We start from the raw sequence: 23214 nt of genomic DNA on the forward strand, positions 1-23214 counted from the left end.
ACTCTCTGCAGTACTCACCCTTTTCGGCAGCTGAGCTTCTCCCTGGCAGCGCTTCTGGGCCAAAAGCTCTACCTTCCCCAAAATGTATGTCAGCGCAAGCCCAGACGAATCTTCCAATCCAGGAGAAGAAGAACCCTGCAGATCAAAGGCAGACGAGCAGCGAGATGAAATGCCCGTAATCTGATCGGTGATCAGTTGCAGCACATCAAAGGCAGGCCAAGTTTGCGTGTGTGAGCGCAGGGCTCTTGGAACGCTCCTTTCAGCAGGTAGTCGCCCTCCCGCCTCCCCGTCCTCGGATTCTTTTGTTTGACCCGGATCACGTTGCTTTCCTCCTTTTTTCTTGCACCCAGTTGGCCCGGCGGTGCCCCCCGCCCGGGCTGAGTGGCGGGACCGCAGCGCTCGGGTCCCCACGCTGCGCCCTGATTGCGCGCTGGAAGCTGCGCCTGGTGCCAGCGGGCCGCGCTGGATCCCTTTCATCTCGCCGAGCCGCGGATCCCATGACATCACCGCGCCGGGCCTGGCAGGAAGGCTGCACCGCCCGCGGGGAGCGCGCCCCGCCCCGGGAAGCAGGGCGGCCCGGCCTCTAATCGCGCTGCACGCCTGCGACTCACGCAGCGCAGCTCTGTCATCTGCTGCCCAGCTGGAAGGCCTGGCGGTACTGCGGGGTGATTCCAGCGGGAAAGGCCCCCTCATCCACCCTGGCTCCAGAGGACAGCACGTAATAATTGCCTCTCCCTTAGAGAAATCACAGTTCTTCCCGAAGACCGGGGGTCCAGTATCCAGAATGGTTCGGAGAAGCACCAGGACACTGCCAGGGGGAGAGGGTGACTTCTTCAAAGTGTGTTTTTGTTTGCAGTGTGACAAGTCCTTAAGGATTTTAAGTAAACTGTCTTTTCTTTGAAATTTCCATTGTTAGACTTTGCCAATTAAACAGCGGTACTTTAATTAAAGTAATTAACGAGCAGATAACCAAGAGTTACCTAGTGTCTGATATCTGTCACCCTCTCACTTCAGGCCCTGGGCGGACACTTAATCTTAGTCTCGGTCTTAGTTTGGGATTCAGAAAATTAGATTTTAAAACAACGTGTACTTCTTAGATAGGTGCAATTTATTAACACTTGTGAAGCATTGAAAATCCACAAAAGAGAAGAATGACGTAGAGGATTGTCTTGCCCCGTGCTTACCCCAAAGCTGTGCTCCTTGCCTTTTAGGGCCGTTTCTGCTAAATCCATAGTTTGAACTCTTTACTCACTAAAAATCATCACATTAGTCTATTTATCCATAATTTAAATTTTGTACTTCCCTGGTGGTGCAGTGGTTAAGAATCCACCTGCCAATGCAAGGAACACAGGTTCCAGCCCTGGTCCGGGAAGATCCCACATGTCGCGGAGCAACTAAGCCCGTGTGCCTCAACTACCGAGGCTGCGCTCTAGGGCCAGTGAGCCACAACTACTGAACCCGTGTGCCACAACTACTGAAGCCCGCGTGCCTAGAAGCCTGTGCTCCACAACGAGAAGCCACCGCAATGAGAAGCCCTCGCACCAAGCCCGCATGCACCAACCAACGCAGCCAAACATGAATTAATTTTTTAAAAAAAGAAAATATGCTTCAAAAAATAAATTTATTGCACATTATCTAGAATTGTCTTGCTACCCTTCCTTAACAGTAGCAGATTCAATAAAATAAGCTTACTTTATTTTTAGTATTTATCCAAATAGAAAATAAAAAAAATTCATCTTCTTTACGATCTAGGTTGCAGTGCATTTCTGAATTCCAGACCACTCTTTTACGGCCTGAAGGAAAATTTTCTACTTTCTAATGGCAACTTGCCAACTTTTAGAAGGCCAGTTAAAAATATTTTTGCAAAACTTAGAAGACAACAGAATTTAATTTATATAACTTACATAACTTCCCTTCCTAATTAGTTTCATCTAATTTTTTCCTGATGTGATATTTGAAAATGTAGTTTATGGTGTGTTTATTTCCAGACTTCTATGATTCTCGAACAAATTTTGTTGTTGTTGCCTCCCGCCGCGGAGCACAGGCTCCGGACGCGCAGGCTCAGCGGCCCTGGCTCACGGGCCCAGCCGCTCCGCGGCACGTGGGATCCTCCCGGACCGGGGCACGAACCAGGGAAGCCCCTAAAATGACTATTTAAATATTATACTGAACTCATTAACTGTTGAAACCAAAAATTTTGCTGTGAAAATTTGTTCGAGGGGCTTCCCTGATGGCGCAGTGGTTGGGAGTCCGCCTGTCGTTGCAGGGGACGCGGGTTCGTACCCCGGTCCGGGAAGATCCCACATGCCGCGGAGCGGCTGGGCCCGTGAGCCAGGGCCGCTGAGCCTGCGCGTCCGGAGCCTGTGCTCCGCGGCGGAGGGGCCGCAGCGGTGAGAGGCCCGCGTACCGCAAACAAAACAAACAAAAAAAAAAACGGTTAAGGTGGTAAATTTTACATTATGTGTATTTTACCACAATTTTAAAATTGGGGGAAAAAAGCGTCAAGCAGAATAAACCCTCCAAGAGAAGCTAAGTTCCTTTTCCTTCTCTGTGAGGATCAAAGAACAATATTTAATTGGGATATCGAACTCAAATTTGAGTTGGGGTCAGTAGTCGAAAGGGAAGGGCAGGCTATCACATAGCTCCTGGGTCTGGTTAATCTGAAGCCTGGGTGAGTCAGGTGTCCTTAAGTTCTCCAAAGTCCTGGGACCACTTTGGCATGATCTGGGACCACGCTATAGGTGATTATAAAAAAAATGATTCAAGCCTGTTATGAGTTGAATTGTATCCCCCAAATTCATACGTTTAAATCCTAATCCCCAGTACCTTAGAATGTGACCTTATTTGAAGACAGGGTCTTTACAGAGGTCATCAAATTAAAATGAGGTCATTAGGGTGGGCCTGAATCCAATATCACCGATATTCTTATAAAAGGAGGGAATTTGGACACAGACACACACAGAGGGAAGATTGTGAAGACACAGGTAGGAGACGACGGCCACCCAATAGGGAAAGAGAGAAGCCTGGGGCAGATTCTCCCTCACAGCCTCAGAACAGACCAACCCTGCTAACACCTTGATTTCAATTTCTGTTGTTTAAGCCGCCCAGTCTGTAACGCTTTGTTTGGGCAGCTCAAGAAAATCAATACAGAGCCCCGATCCAACATCTCAGAAGGCTGACAGTCTCCTGATCAATACGCCCTCCAATCTGCTTCCTAAAAATTCCTCTCACCCCCTGCTCTGGCTGGACTTGTCCCCTCTGGTGGCCAGAAGACTCCTTCCTTCTCCCAAAGTGCCAGCCAGGGGTACTGTTGAGTGAAGCAGAGTATTACTGAAAGTCACTGAAGAGAGGGATTAAAGCACAATTTTTGGCTATTATAAATAAAGCTGCTATGAACATTTGTGTACAAGTCTTTGAGTGGGTATATATTTTCATTTCTCTTAGGTGAATACCTAGAAGTACAATTTCTGCGTTCTAGGGTATATGTTTAACTTTTTAAGAAGCTGTCGAAGTTTTCAAAGTGATTGTACCATTTTACATCCCTGTCAATAACGTACGAGATTTCCATTTGCTCTACAGCCTTGACAATACTTGCTGTTGTTGGAGCTTCCCTGGTGGGCCAGTGGGTAAGACCCAGCGCTCCCAATGCAGGGGGCCCGGGTTCAATCCCTCGTCAGGGAACTAGATCCCTCATACATGCCACAACTAAAGAGCCCACACGCTGCAACGAAGATCCTGTGTGCCACAACTAAGGCCCGGCACAGCCTAAATAAATAAATACTTTAAAAAATTAATTTAAAAACTCAACTTGTTATTGCCAGTCTTTATAATTTTAGCCATTCGAATGGAGTCTACTGGTACCTCATGATAGTTTTAATTTGCATTTTGCTGATGCTACTGCTTACATTTTTATACATATAGACTTCATTTTTTAAAATAGTTTCAGATTTACAGAAAAATTGAGCAGTTAGTACACAGATTTCCCATATACCCCCTGTGCCCTGTACACAGTTTCCCCTGTTTTTAGCATCTTATGTTAGTGTGATATATTTGCAATAATTAATGAACCAATATTGATACATTATTAACTGAAGTCCTTAGTTCACACTAAAGGTCACTCTTTCTGTTGTACAGTTCTTCCAGATTTTAACAGATGCATAATATCATGTTTCATACAGAGTAGTTTCACTGCCATTATGGTATTATACAGAATAGTTGTATTGATTTTGACAAATGCGATGTCATGTATCACATGTGGGATTTTGACTGAGATTCCATTGAACCTATAGATTACATTGGGAAAAACTGACATCTTAACAATAGTGAATCTTTCTATTCAAGGACATAGAATATCTGTCCATTTGTTTAGATCTTCTTTGATTTCTTCAATCAGAGCTTTGTAGTTTTCCTCATATAGATCATATATTTTAAAAAATTTATACCTAAGTATTTTTGGTTTTTTGGGAGTTGTTAATATAAATGATATTGTGTTTATAATTTCAAGTTTCAACTGTTCAGTGACCGTATATAGGAAAACAATTGACTTTTGTGTATTATATCTTACAATCTTGCTGTTATCACTTTTTAGTTCCAGGAGTTTTTTTGTTAATTATTTGGGTCAGTTCTTTGGATTGTCTGTAATCATGTCATCTGTGAACAAAGAAAATTTAATTTCTTCCTTCTCAATCCGTTGATTAGTTGTAAATGTATATTGCAAACTCTAGGGCAACCATTAAAAACTAATCTAAAACCACTTTCATAGAACACTATGCTGGCTCCATGGGTAGTACAGTTACCTTATAACCAAGCGTTCCTATTCCTCTCTCACATCTCTTATAACACTGCTGTCATTTTTTTCACGTATCTATATGCTATATCACTCAATACACTGTTGCTGTTGCTACTTTGAACAGTTATTTTTTAGATCCATTAAGAATTTTTTTAAATTTAGCCTTTATTTTACCTTCATTTACTCATTCTTGCCTTATGTAGATTTAAAGTTTTGACCTATATTACTTTCCTTTTCTTTGAAGAATTATTTGGTGATTTTTTGCTTTTCTTTCAACATTTTAGATATTTCTCTCCACTCTCTTTTTGCTTTCATAGTTTCCAATGAGAAGTGTGATGTAATTCTTATCCTTGTTTCTTGATAGGTAAAGTCTTTTTGTTGTTTTGATTTTTGTTTTTAGATTTCTGTCAAGATTTTCTCTCTTTTGTTTTCTGCAGTTTAAATAGGATATGCCTATGTGTAGATTTTTTTGTGTGTTTATCCTGTTTGGTAGTTTCTGAGTTTCCTGGATCTGTGGTTTGGTGTTTTTCATTAATTTTGGAAAATTTTCAGCCATTGTTATTTAAAATATTTCTTATTTAGGGCTTCCCTGGTGGTGCAGTGGTTGGGAGTCCGCCTGCTGATGCAGGGGACACGGGTTCGCGCCCCAGTCCGGGAGGATCCTGCATGCCGCGGAGCGGCTGGGCCCGTGGGCCGTGGCCGCTGGGCCTGCGTGTCTGGAGCCTGTGCTCCGCAACGGGAGAGGCCACAGTGGTGAGAGGCCCGCGTACCGCAAAAAAAAAAAAAAAAAAAAAAAAAAAAAAAATTCTTATTTAAAGTATTTCTTCTCTTTCTTTCTCTCTCCCTCCCTCCCTCTCTCCTTCCTTTCTTCCTTTCTTTCCTTCCTTCTTTCCTTCTTTCTTCTCCTACCGACATTCTCATTACTTGTGTGTTACGCCTTTTGTAAGTATCCTGTAGATTTGTTTCATTTTTTTCTCTGCATTTTAGCTTGGAAGTTTCTACTGATATTTCTTCAAGTTCATTGGTTCTTTCCTTCACTGTGTCCTGTGTACTGATGAGCCTATCGAAGGCATTCTTCATTTCGGTTACAATGTTTTTGATTTCTAGCATTTCTTTTTTATTCTCTCTTTTAGAGTTTGCATCTGTCTGCTTACATTACATCTGTTCTTGCATGTTGTCTTCTTTTTTCCATTGGAGCCCTTAATATATTAATCACAGTTAGTTATGTGATAATTCTAAAATCTGTATCATGTCTGAGTCTAGCTCTGATGCTTGCTTTGTCTCTTGAGACTGTGTATTATCTTGCCTTTTAACAGGCCTTATGATTTTTTGTTGAAAGCTGGACATGATATATGAGGTAATTAGACTGCTAATGGAATGGTGAGAAAGTACAGAAAGATACAGTAATGAATGTCTTCAGAACAATACTACAGAGAGAGAGAGAGAGATTTTGGCTTCATTGCGAAGTACAATGTTAGATAAAGAAAAGCCTGCCCTTAAAATCTACTTTAAGAAATGCTGATCTAAAGTCAAAACATTTAATGATGCAATCATTTATGAAATTGAAAAGCACCTAATACATAGTTGGGGGCATAAAACACACAGAATAATTATAACTGCTGAAAAAAATCAGGAAAAGGTAAAATTTATTTTTAAAAAGAAGTGTAATAGAGCAGTCCTGCAAAATAAAACTGAATTGCAAAGTAAAGTGTTAGAGTAGATGGATAATCATTCACTTTCTCACACTTTTTCTTGCCTTACTGCTCTAGCTAGGGCTTCCACTAGGATGCTGAATTGGAGCAGGGAGGGAACACATCCTTGCCTTTGTCCTAATATCAAGGATAAAGCATCCGTCTTTCACCACTACGTACAATGGCAGCTGTTGGGATTTTTTTCTGGGATTTTGTTCTTCATCGAATTGAGGAAAGCCTCCTCTATCGTTAATTTTCTAAGGTTTTGTGTTTATCTTAAATGGATGGCGGCTTTTGTGACATGCTTTTTTGTGCATCTATTGAGATGGTCATATGGTTTTTCTTCAGTTTGCTTAAGTGGTGAATTACACTGATTAATTTGTAAATGTTGGGTCAGCTCAGTCTTGCATTCATGGGACTTGGTTGTGCTGTCTGAGCTTTTTAATATATTGCTGGATTCAATTTTTTTGCATTTATGTTCATGAAAGACAGTGACCTGTAGTTTTCTTCTCTTGCAGTGTCTTTGTTTGGTTTTCGTATAGAGTAATGCCAACCTCATAAAATACTGATAGGTTGGGAAATCTTTCTTCCTCTTCTATTTTCTATGAAAGTTTGTGTAGAATTGGTATTATTTCTTCCCTAGATATAAAATTACCTTTCAATAAAGCATACACTATGCAGTTGCTATTTTTAATTTGTAGAAAATGACTACATTATGGACCTTTCCTAACTTTATTCAAGGTCATAGCCTATAGGTTGTATGAGCCTCAGAGTTTAGCCTCTATTTATTTTCCATCTTCACAGATCATTAAAAGCAAGTAAGAGATGCATACATTGTTGGAAGTAGATATAAGGAATTTTGCAAAAAGAAACTGTTCTAGTCAACTTTCAACTTTCTAATGTCTTAGCTGGAGCCACACTGCTTAGGTGAATGCTTGCTTGTGCCAGGCTGTGTTGGCTTGAATTCCAGTACTTCCACATGAAATTCCGAGTGTGCGTAAGTCACTTTAAACTTCAGATTCCTTATCTCTAAACTTTGGGACAATAAGTGTACCTACTCCCTAAGGTTTTTGTCAACCTTAGAATAGTACTGGCATATAGTAAGTATGGAACACATCTTAACTCCCAGCTATTTAAAGTATTGCTAAAAGAAAGTCATTTCTGACTGTATCAGGTAAGAAAAAATTCTCTTTGGAAGAGAAAAGCACCCTGTATTCTGCTTTTTCTAAGCATTTCTCATGGTGAAGTCAAAAGATATTCTGCATTTTGTCAAGCAACATGTTTTACAGCATTTGAAAGTAGACAACTTTGATTTTTTTAAAACTGCTACTGTGATATTTTATATTTAGTATTATATTTAGTATTACACTATACCATCAAAAACTGCAAAGAGTATTATGACAATTTTCAGAGGGGATACTTCACTCACGTTCGAGGTTCAGGATTCACCACTCCTTAGATAAATGTATAAGATTATAAATAAGATTCTCTCAAAATAAGGAATGAAGTGTATATTGTATGCATAAACTTCAATGATTTAAAAAGACTTTCATATACAGGCACAGCTAGACAGTGAGTGAGTCCTCCACTACTGGAGGGGAAGAGTGCCCCCAGACAGAGAAGGATGTCTGGTCTTTCACCAGCTAAGGGTATGGTGGAGGGCAGGAGTCACCATGGAGACAGGGAGGAACGATGGGAAGACAATAGGAGTGGCCTGTGTGTGCTGGGGTTGGGGGCAGCATCTTGTGAGCCTGCCATCCTGGTGTGGTGCAGGCTGCCTAGAGAGAGGGCACAGACCTTGAGATGCTGGGAAGGCCCAGAACTTCTTGTGCTAAGACTAAGGGTATGGTCTGGAGGGGCTGCACGTGACATGATGAATAGCAAAGACCTCAGTCCCTGAAAGATGTAGCAAGTCCAACTGGTAAAAAGTCAGAAGTGAAGGACCCTGGGGCCCAGTGCACCTGAGACGCTGCCAGGAGACAGTCTATGATCAGAAGCAGGAAAGTGTCCAGTTCTCCTCAAATGCCTTGATGATCTGACAGCTCATTTGGGGTCTCCAAGAGGTGGGGAACATAATGGAACACTCAGTTTTCATGTGCATTCTGCAGAGCTATTAACAATAGTTCCTGGTTAACCATTTCCCTTCAACCTGGTCCTCTGCTAGGCTCATAATCAACTCCCCCAGTTCACAGGCCAGGAGACCAAGGGTCTGAAAAGATATATCAACCTTCCAAGGTCACATGGCTAAAATCAATCTCAGGAGTGTATGACTCCAAACCTGTGTTGTTTTACACTATTGCACTCTTTTTTCTGTTAATTAACTATCTTTTTAAAACACTGTTTTAGTTTTCACAAGTAGGGAGCCCTGGCAGCTTAAGTGCTAATAGCCTCTGTAAATTAACCTTGGTCTCTTGGACTACAGAAATCCCCCGCAGGAGGCTTATGGGTACCCCTATTAAAAATGTTAAATTTCAAGGACTGGGTTCCTTTTTTCTGATTACAAAAACAGTATATATTTATTATAGAAAATTGGGTAAGTACAGAAGAACAAAGTAAAAAACATTATCCATATCACCCATCATTCTAATTTATTCTTTTTTATAAAAAAATTATGTGGATTCAAACGATTAAAACAAAAGCTTGGGACTTCCCTGGTGGCGCAGTGGTAAAGAATCTGCCTGCCAATGCAGGGGACACAGGTTCAATCCCTGGTCTGGGAGGTTCCCACATGCTGCAGAGCAACTAAACCCATGCACCACAACTACTGAGCCTGTGCTCTAGAGCCCGTGAGCCACAACTACTGAGCCTGCGTGCTGCAACTACTGAGGCCCACACGCCTAGAGCCCGTGCTCCGCAACAAGAGAAGCCACTGCAATGAGAAGCCCGCGCACCGCAACGAAGAGTAGCCCCCGCTTGCCGCAACTAGAGAAAGCCCGCACGCAGCAAAGACCCAACACAGCCAAGATAAATAAATAAAATTTTTAAAAAATTTAAAAATCAAGAAGCTTTTCATTACTGGCAAATCCTGAATGGAGAAGGCAGCTAGCAAGCTGGTTTCTGACAAGCGTGTTCTTCCACTCATGTTTGTTTAACCTTCTGGTCGGTATCTTAAGTGCTACTTCAGTGTGATATTTAATACAGGAAATGTGTTGCTGCTGCTTTATCTCATAATCACATCTACATGCAAAGCTTTAGGAAACAAATCTCTCTGAAAATCACTCCCTTTATTGGGAACCTCTGACACTGGGGGAGAGACTGCAAAATAAGACACTGTCCTCAAATGAGGTTGCTAAGAAAAAGGTCTCTTGTGCTGGAATTTGAATAGAAATTGCACGATTTCCTCTCTAAAGGTCTAGCATGAAAAGAGAAATGTGACTCAGATCAGAACATCGGTACAGGAATCTGTAATAAAAATTCAAAGTACACTGAAATGTGTACAGTGAAAAGGAACTCCCTTCCTTCCTTCCATTCTAATCCCATTACACAGGCCAACTCTGCCAGCCCTGTGATGGGAGCCCTTCCAAACGTGCGTCTTTGCAGGTGCACACGCTGCACACACACCACACCAGCCACACCATGCACACACACTGTGCACACACCACACCATGCCTGCACCACACACACTGCACACACACCCGCCACACCACACACATATACCACACATGCACCACACCAGGCACACACGCACACACATTTACCTATTTTTAAACAAAAATGTGGTTTTGCTATATTCTGCTCTATTGTTTTTAAAACTTACCTTTTGTACACTAAATATATCAGAATGCTAGCATGGTATTTCCTTATTAGTGGATATTAAGTTATTCCCAATTATTTTGTTATTGTAAACAGTGCCATAGTTAATATCTTTGCCAGAAAATGCTAATATTTCTTTAGGAAAGGCTCCTAGAACATTGCTAGGTGAAATGATACAGCATTTTATGGTATCTCTGCATCACTCTCCCAAAATGTTTTTATCATTTAGTATTACTGCCAGCAGCATATAAAAATGAGCTCTTTTACCCCAACCTTCACCTTTGCTTCACACAGGACTTATCGGTATTTTCCACTTTTTTCTTGCCAGTTAGACAGGTGAACAGTATGGTCTCAGTTTAATCTGCATTCCGTATTAACTGCAAGTGAACTGAGGCAACTTTTCCCATATTTATTGGTCATTTGTGTTTCCACTATTGTGATTTCCTGTCTTTTTCTCTTATTTAATGTGTTCTGATTGATTTGAAACAATAATTTTCGTATTATAAATAATAATTTATGTTGTATATGTTGCAAATATTGTCTCCAAATCTGCTACTGCGGATGTTCCGTGTTTGTATACGCATTTAACACAGTCAATCGCTATTCTTAGCTCCAGGCACACTGTTATCTGCTTACAGACTCTTCTGACGTATTCTACTTTCTTCTATTTTGTTCTGCTGTATTGTATTTTACTTTGTTTTATTTTACATGTTTTCCCTTCTATCCTCATTTCTCACTTCATTTCCTGTTCTCTTCCTCCAGTATCTACCCTTGCATGTTAATGCACAATGAAACAATTGTACGTTTTATTTTGCCCGATTTCTAGATTTCGTGTTATGATGAGGAAGCCTGACTTCTCCGAGCTAGTCTCCTTGATTTTACCAGCAATGTCAAGCTAGCAAGTCACCTCCAGAGTAGCTTACATACTAAAGGGTTTTCAGCATTTGTATGTATGATGTGATTTACAATAAGAAACACATATTCCGTCGGCAAAAACACATATTCCGTCGGCAGTACTCATCTCTGTGGGACTCTCTATCTCTACAGCACGTGCTGGCCCTATCATAGCTCCCCACCACACAGTGCTATAAATTGGTCTCTGTTTCCACTTTGCACATCAGACCCTGAGCTCCTGGAAGGCAGGAACCACGAGTCACTCATCTTGGCCGACCCCAAGACCAGCTCAGCGCCGAGATCCAAACAGTCAGTGGAGGGTGAGATCAGGGGGTGAAATGTACCATGCATCACTGTGCGATGCAGTTCGCTCACCACAATCATCTCGCCACTAGTCAATTTCTTAGGTAGAAAGAAAGAACCATAGTCCCAACCTTCAACACTTCCCTTGGTAAGACTGTCCCAGACTCTGGGGAGACTGTTACAGGGTTCTTGGCAACTCGGTCCTCCTACGTCAGACTTAGGTGTGCCCAACGGGAAGCTCTATCTCCATAGAGAAGCTGTGCGGAGCAGGGCTGCTCCTCTGCGTCGAGGGAGAAACCATCCCTCTCGGCTCCAGCTGCTCGCCGTGTGGAGGACCGTGATGGGCCGACACTCAGGGAAGTCTTGTCCAAAGTCATCTTCCCATTAGGACAAGAGCTGTACTGTGAATGAACCTAATGTGCAAATTTAAATAGATCTCTTCTTAGCAATAATAAAAGTGGGAGAATTTGGAAATCTGGCAAAGAAACATTTCCTAAAATTTCCTAATTGTAGCTTTAAGAAAAATGAAATTGAGACTGTCATATAGAGTCAGAGAGCACTGCATTTTTGGAAAGAAAAAGTTTTTGCCGTAGACTGGGAATGAGGCCCCACGATGGTGAGACCTGCTTCTTTTCTCTCCTCAGTCATCAGGCGGGTGCATTTTGGAGAAGTCAACCAGCCTCTCTGATGACAGTGGTTCCCTCAAGCTTGCTTCTGGTTCTTAAAACCCTGTGATTCTAACCTTTGCCTTCCTTGATTAACAAAGATGCTACGTATGGAACCATACAGCGATGGCCACTTTAGAAGCTTCTTATTTGTATATGTCTATATAACTTGGCTACGTAAATCACATTCTGCCAAAAAGTAGGTACAACGTCACTGATGGGATCTCTAAGGATATGAAAGAATTTGAGCAACAGGTAGAAGAAGGTGGGTTAGTAAGCATCCAATGTTGGGTAATAAGGTAAGAAAGACAATGATTCTCAAACAAGGGAAGTTATTCATGGTCAGTTTCTACTATGGGCATAGTGGATCTAATGTTTGACATTTTTCAAAAACTTCAGTTGTTATTCGTAGGAAATATTTCCTGATATTCTGGGTACTTTGTTCTTTCTTTACTTTTACCTTTACTGTTTCACATTATGTCACCTCCAAGGAAGCAGAATAAGGACTTGCCTTCACGGGTGTTAACGCCATTCAAATATTTGTAGAACTCTTATCGAGCACCCAGGCAGCATCCCCTCCCTCTCCACCATTGCTCGGCCAGTCTACACTCTGCCAGGCCTTTTGACCTTAATGCACAGCCGCTCCTTTGATCATTTTGGTGCCTTGCTCTGGACCCTCTCAACTATATCAACTTACTCCTGTAAACAAACACTGCTCTGCGCAGCCCAGCGGTCCTCTCTGGAGAAGCAGACTGCAGAGGAAATATTCCTTTGCTGTTCCGTGATGTAAATCCGTGGAGCGTCTGATCCAGCTCAAGACTTTCCTTTTCACTCTGAGGTTATTTCAAGCACACAGTTAAATAAACTGGCCTTTCAAGTTCCTAACTATAATAAAATGTGAGATAGTTTACCTGGGAGGAGGGAGTAACAGAAAGGACCTTTTATCGTCATCGTCTGCTGATGGGTTGTTTCTACCTTCTTCTGATTTCTTTACTGGAGCCAGTCAACCATTTTAACTGAAGTAGATAAGCTTTAAAACAGGAATACTACTGGGAGAGGATAGCTGACCTAAATTCCCACTAAGACGTAACTATTTATGTATTCAATTAAAATAGATAAACTTTAAAACGGGAATACTATTGGGAGACCTAAATTCTCACTAAGACACAACTACACTAACTATATATATATTTCCTATAATAAATTTTTAGTTCTGGTGTCTAAAGTTCAAAGATGAACCACAGAGACGGGAAAGCAGCTGGGAGAAGCTTGCAAAGGAAGATTAAGAAAAGCAATGGTACCTGTCGTATTGTATATTTCATAATGTGGCTCCAGCCCTGCCCTTTGAGCTCCTTTAGCGACTGGATCAATGCCTTTTAGGAGCTACTAGTAATTCTCAGCATCTCACGTGGGGTATGGCACAGTGGATGGCCGATAGATAGTGGCTGAATAAATAAATGACTAATTTCCGTTAGGAATGACCTGTTTCTCAAATTTGATCCCCTAGATTCTATTACTCTTTTGATGCGTAGATTAGCATGTATTCTCTTTTCTAAGCTATGCCTTATGCTGTACTATGTTATCTCTGTTTTTCCTCTATAAATTCTGTGGTATTATTCTCCACACGTGAGTGTGTCCGGGCCGCCCCGCCTCTCCACACAGTTTGTCCCAGCATTTATGCCCCGGGGACACTTTTCAGAAACTCGGTGGGGCGGGAGCAGCCTGCCCTATGCAACAGCACCTGCCACCCGCCTGCCCTTCCTTTGGGGTGCATGGGGTTGCGGGGCTGCGCGCTGGGCCTTCACCCCCACTCCCCTCCAGGCCTGCGTGTTCCCAGTCCCCAGGGAGGAAGACCTGCCTCTGCCCCCAAGGAAGGCTCACAGGGGAGAGGGCAGAGGGGAAGGAGGGGTGGGCCGCAGACAGCAGGAAGAGCTTACCCTCCATGCTGATCCTGGAGTTAGAGACAAGTCATGGAATATATAGCAAATGAAGGAAGGAAGAGAAAAAAGGAAGGAATACAGAAGGAAAGAAGGGGAAAAAGGAAGGAAGGAAGAGGAAGGAAAGGAAGGGAGGGAGGGAGGAAGGATCCTTCCAACCATATGTTCTAACCGGGAGGAAAAGGAAAAGGCCCTTCTCTCTTTGTTATTTTTTTTATTTTTTTTTTTGCGGTGCGCAGGCCTCTCACTGTTGTGGCCTCTCTCGTTGTGGAGCACAGGCTCCGGACGCGCAGGCCCAGCGGCCATGGCTCACGGGCCCAGCCGCTCCGCGGCATGTGGGATCTTCCCGGACTGGGGCACGAACCCGTGTCCCCTGCATCGGCAGGCGGACTCTCAACCACTGCGCCACCAGGGAAGCCCTCTCTTTGTTATTTTCAATTAAAATTTTTAAATTACAAAATATTTTAAATATACAAAAACATGCAGGTGGATCTTACCAAGATTCTAAATTTCTAGTTACCAAAAAACATCATTAAGAACGTGGAAAGCAAGCCAGACTAGGGAAGGATATTCACGATATGAGGACCTGAAGAGCCTGTCTCAGAACAGATGAAGAATTCTTACAAATGATAAGAAAGGCAAACAACCTAATTGTTAGATGGGGCGCTTCACAAAAGTGGGCTCCCAAGGCCAACAAGTAAATGAAGGTGCTCAGTGTTATTACTCAGAATTTGCACAGCAAAGGAAACCATACACAAAACAAAAAGACAACCTACAGAACGGGAGAAAATATTTGCAAACAGTGCAACTGGCGAGGGATTAATCTCCAAAATTTACAAACAGCTCACGTGGCTCAATATCAAAACAACAAACAACCCAATCAGAAAGTGGGCAGAAGACCTAAATGGACATTTCTCCAGAGATGACATACAGATGGCCAAGAGGCACATGAAAAGATGCTCAACATCACTGATTATTGGAGAAATGCAAATCAAAACCACAGTGAGGTATCACCTCACACCAGGCAGAATGGCCATCATCAAAAAGTCTACAAACAATAAATACTGGAAAGGGTGTGGAGAAAAGGGAACCCTCCTACACTGTTGGTGGGAATGTAAATTTGTAAAACCACTATGGAGAACAGTATGGAGGTTCCTTAAGAAACTGAAAATAGAGCTACCATATGACCCAGCAATCCTACTCCTGGGCATATATCCAAAGAAAAAAATGGTTTGAAAGGATACATGCACCCCAATGTTCATTGCAGCACTATTTACAATAGCCAGGACATGGAAGCAACCTAAACGTCCATTGACAGATGATTGGATAAAGAAGATGTGGTACATATATACAATGGAATATTACTCAGCCTTTAAAAAGAATGAAATAATGCCATTTGCAGCAACATGGATGGACCTGGAGATTATCATACTAAGTGAAGTTAAGTCAGACAGAGAAAGACAAACATCATATGATATTGCTTATAAGCAGAATCTAAAAAATGATACAAATGAACTTATTTACAAAACAGAAACCGATGCACAGACATGGAGGACGAACTTATGGTTGCCAGAGGGGAAGGAGGGGACGGATAGATTGGGAGTTTGGGAATGACATGTACACACTGCTATATTTAAAATAGATAACCACATACATGCATTAATATACGATATTTGTTTTTCTCTTTCTGGCTTACTTCACTCTGTATGACAGACTCTAGGGCCACCCACATCTCTACAAATGACCCAATTTCATTCCTTTTTATGGCTGAGCAATATTCCCTTGTATATATGTTTGTTCTCTACATCTGTGTCTCTATTTCTGCCTTGCAAACCGGTTCAACTGTACCATTTTTCTAGATTCCACATATATGCGTTAATATACGATATTTGTTTTTCTCTTCTGCCTTACTTCACTCTGTAGGACAGTCTCTAGATCCATCCACTCTCTACAAATGACCCAATTTCGTTCCTTTTTATGGTTGAGTAATATTCCATTGTATGTATGTGCCACATCTTCTTTATCCATTCATCTGTTGTTGGACATTTAGGTTGTTTCCATGACCTGGCTAGTGTAAATAGTGCTGCAATGAACACTGGGGTGCATGTGTCCTTTTCAGTTATGGTAAAACAGATAGCTAGTGGGAACATGCTGTAAAGCCCAGGAAGCTCAGCTCAGTGCTCTGTGAGGACCTAGATGGATGGGATGTGGGGAAGGGAGGTCCAAGAGGGAGGGGATATAGGTATACATACAGCTGATTCACTTCATTGTATAGTGGAAAATAACACAACATTGTAAAGCAATTCTATTCCAATATAAATAAATAAATAAATAAATAAAATAGATAACCAACAATGACCTACTGTATAGCACAGGGAACTCTGCTCAATACTTCGTAATAACCTAAATGCGAAAAGAATTTGAAAAAGAATAGATACATGTACATGTATAACTGAATCACTGTGCTGTACACCTGAAACTAACACAACATTGTTAATCAACTGTACTCCAGTATAAAATAAAAATGTAAAAAATAATAATAAAAAAAGAAGGAAAATGCACATTAGAACCTTAAACAAGAAGCTGCCACAGCCACCGGAATGGCTAAAACCTAAGAAGACGGACAGTAGCAGCAGGTGCTCGTGAGGACTGGAGAAGCTGAAACGCAGACACCACTGGTGTTGATGGTGCGACCACTTCAGAAGACCACTCGGCAGTTTTTACCAGATCCAAGCATATCCCTAACCTAAGACTCAGAAATTCTAGTTCCAGGATCTATGCAAGAGAAATGAAAGCATATGTACCCAAACAAATATGTTCCTGAAATGTATAGATGCTTTATGCATAAAGGCCCAAAACTAGGGGAAAAAAAATCAAACTCCCACCATAGAAGGTCAGATAAATAATTGTGATCTATTCACGCAAGGGAATACTATACATTTTTTAAAAAAGTGATCTACTGCTACATGCAAGCACATGGATACATCTCAATGAAATTAAGTTGACTAACAGAGCATGTGCTGTATGAAGCCATTCATATGAATATCAAGCACAGGCAGATTTACTAGTTACTGAAGTCAGGATAGTGGTTGTCTGGGTCAGAAGTGGTATGAACCTGAAGGAGCACAAGCAAACTTCACAGGGTGCCGAACATGTGAATGTTAATTTAGCTGGTGATCACGTGGGCATACACGTGTATAAAATCTCATCAAGCTATACATTCGAGATGATTGTGTTTTGTTATACAGATATTATTCATCAATTTAAAGAATATGAAAAATTATATAACAGACAACAAGATGTGTCACTTAGATTTGTTTAATGCCAGCATTTGCCACATTTGCTTCTATTCTTTTGTTGTTGATTAAAACACAGAACAGTACAAAATATATTTGGAGCCATCCCCACGTTCCACCCACATTTCTCGGTCCCCAGAGGCAATCACTGTCCTGAAAGAGGTCAGCCTCCTGACCGCTGTGCCTTTATATTTCATTCTGAGCCTACTCTGCACCAGGCAATGTTCCAGTTTCTGGGGATTCAGCAGTAAATAAAACAGACAAACATTCCTGCTCTCCTGGAGCTGACATTTGACAGAGTGCAGGGACAGACAGTAAATACGAAGTGAAATATATGGAGTGTTAGGTGAGAAGACGTGTGCTTTGAAAGTTACATGTACGGATTTATGCTCCACAAATTCTTCTGCAGTCTTTTCTCTGAGATTCATTGATGTTTTTGCATGTAGGTTGTTTTATGTGGTGTATGACACAAGACGGTGTGAACGTACTAGAATTCACTTACTCGTATATATAACAAGTATTAATTGAGCATCTACTAAGAGCTGGGCATGGTTCTTGGCGCTGAGAATCATCTCGGCCATATAGATCTTAATGTCTAACATTTATTCATTGCCCTGGTGCTGAGCATTTAGGTTGCTTCCAGCTTTTCACTGTTACAAAATGCTGCAATGGACATCCACTAAACGTCTTTATCTACAGCTCTAAGTACGCATATACGAGAGCTTCACAAGGGGATCTAAACGTGGAATTTAGGGATTTGTTAGCTGTTGCCAACTTGCTTTCCAAGAGGCTGTTCTGGTTCCCAGCACTCCTCAACCAATGCTTGGCTTTAAGCTTTGGCCAGCTGATAAGTATGAAATAATATTTCATTATTTTTAGCTTCATTTCCCTGATTACGAGTGAGGTTGAATATCTTTTCAAATGCTTACTAGCGATTTCTATTTCTTCTTCTTTGAACTACCCATTCATATACTTTGCCAATTTCTGCCATAGTTTGTCTTTTACTTATTGATTTGCTGAATGTTACACGTAAATTTTGATACTAATTTGTGGCCGGTTGTATGTGTATCAATTACCATTTATCTTTGCCTAAGTTATTTTTTTATACTGAAGTTAAAGAATGTTAATGTGATGAAATTTATAAATCTTTCTGATGAATGGATAAGGTGTTTGCTTTTTCTGTCTTGTTTAAGGGATATTTAACCTATTCCAAAGTTATAAAGATATTCTCTAGTGCTTCCTTCTAGTTTTCAGCCTTTTACTTTTTACACTTAGATTTTTAAATGCATTTGTGCATGGAATGAAATAGATGCATTTCCCCCAGGGGATTGCCAATTATCCCAGTATATGCAACGTAACTATTTGCACACAATAAGATTGTATCTGAGATATTATTAGTAAGAGATGAGGTATTCAGCTTTTTAGTGTTCTGTTAAAGTAGTTCAGACTTTTTAATCAAAGATTGCTAGGACCTTAAGATTACCACAGAAAAAAACAAAAAGTCAATTCCTTCCAGGTAGTAAAAGGGGCAAAATTGGTTGAATACTTCATACTTTTCTCACTGATTCGTAAAGCTACATCTATAGTATCACATATACATTAAATATTTAAAAAAACTATTCCTTGGTTTTCATTTTATTCTGTAAGTTTATTTAATCTTAGATTTGGGTATAATACTTTTCAAGTTAAAGAAGGTCTCTTCCATTTCTTGTTTGCAAAACTTTTACAAAATCATGAATTTGTTAGAAATTATATGTCAAAGCTGTGATACATCTTCTAACATGATCATGAGAGTTTCCTCCTTTTATCTACTGATGAGATGAATCACCTTACTAGATTTTTCTTAAGTTAACTTTCTTCGGAATAAATCAAGTTGGTCAATCACAAACTAATCTAAGTGAATTTGATTACACATAACTCTTAGCTACTATTTAGTAGAAATCAGGAACCCCTGAAAAGTTTGTGGTGGGAGAAGGTTAGCTATTGCCCCAAAACCTCCCTACCAGCTATAATGAAAGCATATCTTAGGCCAACTTCTGCACACATACTAACATTTACTAAACAGATACTGATTAAAAAGTAGATATGAAACTGGTTCTCTAATCTAGATGAAATTCCAGCTCTCTGTACATTTGAGTGCTCTGCATAAAATGCATGACAACATTCCATAGTTGCTGTCAGGCAAACACATTTGCCTAGAAATGGCTGGAGACAGGACTGTTTAAAGATTAAGCCTCAGGCTTCCCTGGTGGTGTAGTGGTTAAGAATTCACCTGCCAATGCAGGGGACACAGGTTCGAGCCCTGGTCCGGGAAGATCCCACATGCCGTGCAGCAACTAAGCCCGTGTGCCACAACTACTGAGCCTGCAGTCTAGAGCCCACAAGCCACAACTACTGAAGCCCGGGTGCTGGAGTCCATGCTCCACAACAAGAGAAGCCACCGCAATGAGAAGCCTGTGCACCGCAACGAAGAGTAGCCCCCGCTCAATGCAACAAAAGAAGGCCTGTGCGCAGCAACAAAGACACAATGCAGCCAAAATTAATTAATTAATTAAAAAAAAAGATTAAGCGTCATACTATCACTAAGGGTTCAGACTACAGCCTCACTGAATTCTTATGTCCTATAAGGGTGAGGAATGTCTCTGAAATATGCTAGCCTATCCCCATATTCTGAATACCTTTAATTTCACCAGTGAGAGCCCATTTTTCACATACATTTTGCTAATTAGTGACGCTTCACATGCTGACTGATGTCATACTAGCTAAACACCCCTGAATGTGGACTCATGATCACGAATATGGACTGTGCCATGTCAAAACCTGAGTTTACTGGAACAAATACAGTGTCATTCTTGCTTGGCTAAAGTACTTCAAATTGCATAAAGAAATAAATAACTGATTCAATAATGTAACAAATATTTACGGTATATTTTAGGTAATGGAGATGTAGCAGGAAGGAAACAGACTGAATTCCCTGACCTTACAGAACTTACATTCTAGTAGGAGAAACTGAAAACAAGAAAAGGTGGGTAAGGGGAAGAAGGTTATATAATTAGTGTGTTAAAAGCTTATCAACAACTTCCACTTTCAGTCATGCTGTCATCGTTGTCATGGACTTGGCCTTCTGCCATGGAGAACCAGAAAAGGAGACAAAATTTTTGAAACAACTGCTTGAAGATGTTGGACCACAGAGAGCACAGGGGTGTGATTCTGGAGGGAGGGGAAACCAACAGTGTGAGTCCTACTGTCTTCTGGGCTTTAGACCTGGAAGAACTTACTCAGATGTACATATATCGTATTACTTCTAGAGTTGAAAATTACAATACCTGGAAAGAGAAAACTCACTCACTGAGATTAACAGCAGATTAAACACTGCAGAAGGAAGTAAGTGAAACTGTAGACATAGCAATGGAAACTCCAAATTGAATCATGGAGAGAGGGAAAAAAATGACTGGACAAAAATGAACAGTGCTTTAGTGACGTGGGAAAATAAGTGATTTAACATATTATTTGAGTGAGAAGAGGGCAGGAAAAATTTTTTTGAAATAAGAGTCAAAATTTTCAAAATTTGATTAAAACTATAAACCAATAAGCTCAATAAATTCCAAGCAGAAGAAACATGAAAAAAAAAAAACATACTAAGGCACATCACACTCAAATTACTGAAAACCAATGATGAAGAGAAAATTTTAAATGCAGCCCCGGGGTGGGAGGGAGCATTATGTACCAAGAACAAAATTAAGAATGTCCCATCCTTCTCATCATAACCAGTAAAAGCCAGAAAACAACGGAAAGACATCTTTAAATTCCTAAAAGAAAAGTGGGAACACAGGAGTATATATCCAGTGAAAATATTCCTCAAAAATAAAGACAAAATGGTGATTTTCAGACAAACAAAATCTGGAAAGACTTTTCCCCAGCTTGTACTGTAAGAAATATTAAAAGATATTCCTCAGGAAGAAGTAAAATCATATCAGTAACTTGAATTTTAAAAAGGAGAGAAAAACATCAGAAATGGGAAATGTATCGGCAAACGTAAACGACAGTTTAAAGAAGAATGTGTTGTGTAGTTTGTAATAAATGTAGAAGTAAAATGTCTGACAACAGCAGCACAGAGAATGCGATGGAGTGAAAGGGAAGTATCCTGTTATAGGCTCCTACATTACATGTGAAAAGTTACAATATTATTTGAAGAAAAGACAAAAGTTAAAGATATTTATTGTAAAATATAGAGTAGCTAATAAATATTAATACTAATAAAAGGTGAATAGCCAATAAGTCAATAATGCAGATAAAAGAGAATATGTAAAAAATACTAAATTAATCCGAAAGGAGGCAGGAATAAAAGAATAAACAAGCAAAGAACAGATGAGTTATGAAAAAATAGACGGCAACATGCCAGATTTAAACCCAAATGGGCAGACTTGTAAAAAAAATTATCTAAACAACTGAATTAAAAGTTAGAGGTTGCCAAACTGAATAAAAATGCAAGGTCTATAAGTATTTGGAAATCAAACAATACCCATGGTACTGTTGATAATGAAAACACAATATATAAAAATTTGTAAGGTGCAGTTTAAGTAGTATTTAGAGGTATTATATAGGCTAGAAAAAGAAGAACAAATGAAACCCAAAGTAGAAGGAAGGAAAAAAAATAAGGACCAGAGCACATATTCATACATTAGGAATCAACCAAACGGTAGAGAAAATCAGTGTAAGCAAAAGCTATTTTCTGTAATTATCAGTATAATCTACAAATCTCTAGCTAGAGTGGTTAAGAAGAAAAGACAAATTACTAATGTTAGGAATGAGAGTGGGTCATCATACAGATCATGCAGATATTAAAAGGATAATGAGATATTGTGAACAACTTTATGCCAATAAATTAAAAAACTTTAAATGGACAAATCACTCAAAAGACACAAACTACCAACATGATTCAAGAGGAAACAGAAAATATGAATAGGCTATGCTTATTAAATATTTTAATCTGTGGTTAAATCTCTCGATAAAGAAAATTCCAGACTCAGATAGTTTTGGACTGCTGAATTCTACCCAAAGCCTTTCTATCAACCTTTGAGAAAATACAGAAGTGAATACTTCTTAATTTTATGATGTAAGTATTGTCCAGATACCAAATCCAGAAAATGACATTACAAGAAAAAAGACAGCCATTTACAAAGATATATTGTGAACACAGAGGCAAAAAATCCTTAGCAAATGTTAGCCAATCAAGCACATTAATACATAAAGGGGATAGTGCATCATGGTTAAGTGGGTTTCCTGCTGGGAATCTAAGGATGGCTAAAGATCATAAGATACTTCACCATATTAACAGAATACACATAACTTCCAGATAATCTCAGTGCATGCAAGGAAAAGTATTTGACAAAATGCAACACCCACTAATAATAAATACTCTAAACAAACTAGGAATAAAAGGGAACTTCCTCCATCCGGTAATCTGTGAAAAACCTAGCGTTAACAACATACTTAATGGAGAAAGACTGAACATTTTCTCTCTAAGACTGGGAGGACGGCAAGGATGCCTGTCTCCCCACTTGAGCTCAACATCGCCAAAAAAGAAAGAAGAGAAGGAAGGAAGGCAGGATGGAAGGAAGAAATACAAATTAAGAGGAAGTAGTAAAACTGTCTTTGAACACCACCATTTACAATGACATAAAAACCATGAAGTGCCTAGCAATAAATTTAACAAAATATTGTAAAATCTGGTCACTGGAAACTAAAAAACATTGCTATGAGGGGGCTTCCCTGGGGGCGCAGTGGTTGAGAGTCCGCCTGCCGGTGCAGGGGACACGGGTTCGTGCCCCGGTCCGGGAAGATCCCACACGCCGCGGAGCGGCTGGGCCCGTGAGCCATGGCCGC

General features: G+C 40.4%; 1 protein-coding gene across 2 annotated transcripts in view; it reads right to left on the minus strand.

Moving 5' to 3' along the window:
* The window catches only part of TNFRSF19 (TNF receptor superfamily member 19), a 159207-nt gene that overhangs the window by 89796 nt on the left and 46197 nt on the right, over positions 1 to 23214 (minus strand). The window contains exon 1 of one of the 2 annotated variants that reach the window (XM_027116690.1): positions 19 to 941. The exons of the other annotated variant lie outside the window; for it this stretch is intronic. The gene's annotated coding sequence lies outside the window, so the exon portion shown is untranslated. Of the gene's footprint in view, positions 1 to 18; positions 942 to 23214 lie in introns of those variants that run through there. 2 annotated transcript variants of the gene reach the window in all.

The sequence above is a fragment of the Aethalodelphis obliquidens genome, unplaced genomic scaffold, assembly GCF_003676395.1.
Source record: "Aethalodelphis obliquidens isolate GAN/ISIS:26980383/991018 unplaced genomic scaffold, ASM367639v1 scaffold16, whole genome shotgun sequence".
Taxonomy (NCBI): domain Eukaryota; kingdom Metazoa; phylum Chordata; class Mammalia; order Artiodactyla; family Delphinidae; genus Aethalodelphis; species Aethalodelphis obliquidens.